Below are 2,346 nucleotides of genomic sequence, written 5' to 3' on the forward strand. Positions count from 1 at the left end.
GTGTAAAAAATGCTTTCGTTCCATGATTAACATTCACTTCAAGTTTTCTATTTTATCAGTGCTAGAATTATATTACAATCAATTACAATTTGTTATCTCTTCTTGCCCCAGTTAGCTCGTAGATTGCCAATTTGTCACTCAAGAACAAGTGAATACACTACTCTTGTCATAACAATTAAACTTCCCGGCAGTCGTGTTCATAAAATCGTATTCCTAAAGCTGTGTTCATAAAATTACATTTGTAAAATCGTCCTCACTTAGAATTATGTTTTTTGAAATCGCGTTCATACAAGCTGTGTTCTCAAAATTGTATTTGCTCACATAAAATGGAATTCATAAAAGGCTACATAAAATTGTTCACAAAATCGTAAAAATTCATGGTCAGATAAAATTGTGGTCATAAGTCTTTGATTCCTATACACTAGTAAGGGAATAACAGATGTGTGCAGTATACATATATGTATGTATGTATGTATGTATGTATGTATGTATGTATGTATGTATGTGTTCTTCTGTTGTATTGAGAGATAATCAGTGAATATATACCGTAGATATGTAAACTAAAGCATCTATATATGTATATGTGCGCATGTGTATGTGACAAAGAAAAAGGGGTGAGATATATACATATACATACATATATATTCATATATATACATATATATACACATATATACACTTATATATACATACAAATATACAAATATACACATATATATACATACATATAAATACATACATATATATATATACATACATACATACAGGTACAGCTGCAGAATTATATTTCAGTACACTTGTTGGGTCCCACTTTTGTACATCTGGCAGCCACACTTCGATGTAAACATAGCGTAAATAGAATTTTTATGAATGAGGCGAAAACTCTAGGTTGTTTGTAGCAAAGAGTGTGGTTGGTAGATTATGAATGACCAATAAGTTTATTAGTATCTATTTTTGGAAATTACGTAAGCCATTTGGTCTTTCGTTTTCTTCAAACAGGTGATAACAAAACATGTAGTATTAGTTATCGTTCACTTAGTAGGGGGATATTTTTTTCAATGTGATTTCCTGGTATTGTTTGTTTCTCCGAGATGGCAACACCTATGGAGGTGAGGCGGGATCTCCCCCTTCTTTCAACACAGCAAACATCAATTATAGCTGCCTATTTCTCGAAACTTGAAAGCGGTTCATGCTCTAAATATCTATGTATGGCAGCTGTATCAAATCAAAATCTTTAAAACCATCGATACGTTTGTAAATGGTTCTCATAGGTGCACCATCTAGCAGCGCAGTAGGGGTATAATAAATGTGTAGATACTTCATCATTGTGTGTGTGTGTCTATAGAAATACGAAGTCAGCATTTGGTGATTATTAACGCAACAGTATGTATAATTCTTTTCGATTATTTTGAGCATAGGTTTCGCTATTGTTATTCCAAAAAGCCGTAGCGTTTCTCTGATGAGTCGCATTAAATCAGCTGTGCGAAGAAATATACGTTTCTTTGTTTCAACTCGAACTACTAGTGTGAAAAGCACTAAAGTTTTCTTCCAATATATGTGCTGTATGATAAATTATATCTTGATAGAAAAGTCTTGCTTATTCTGACAAAATGGGACTTTAATCTTGCTCTCTGTTTTTATCTGTTACTTATTTATAGATTCCTTGGCAGTGCATGTCAAAGCTTTGAAGCATTATCTCGATGTGTTTACTATAGAAAGACTCACACGTGTAAAGGTGATTGATTTAATTGCGTGTTTGTCCAACCGGAAATTGAGTAGTTTCAAGAAAGAGGAACCACCTAGTAGATTAAAAAAAAAAAAAAAAAAAAAAAAAAAAAAAAACGAAATCGTATATTTGACACCCTTTATGATAATGAATCTTCATAAATTTCTGGATAATTATTTTGCGGCTACTCCTAATATATTCTAAATAGGAAAGAAAATATGTCCGATGGTATATGACGCCATAATGAAATATGGGAAATCCGAGGTGAAAACAAGGCTACCGAGCTGACACCTTTTTCAAGATGGACGCAAGGCATTCTGAATTTGCAAATAGAGGCCGTATCATTGGGACAAAGGAATGTATTTTCTCTCCCAGTGTAATAATCAGAGAGCCAGGTAGCTCCTGCTCTAAGGTATACAGGTGAATAATGCGGGAGGAGGTGGGCCATCCTGAACGCCGCCCTTATTCCGAATGCCCCTTCACTAATGCGCCAAGGACAGTTATGAAGTGGTTCGGTGACCAAAACCACACGGGAGTTCTTCCGTGGCCAAGCAAGGCATGTGACTCAAACCCGATGAAAAATATTTGGACCAATATCGTCAATGTTTGGGAAATAGAAG

Source organism: Penaeus chinensis, chromosome 32, assembly GCF_019202785.1.
Source record: "Penaeus chinensis breed Huanghai No. 1 chromosome 32, ASM1920278v2, whole genome shotgun sequence".
Taxonomy (NCBI): Eukaryota; Metazoa; Arthropoda; class Malacostraca; order Decapoda; family Penaeidae; genus Penaeus; species Penaeus chinensis.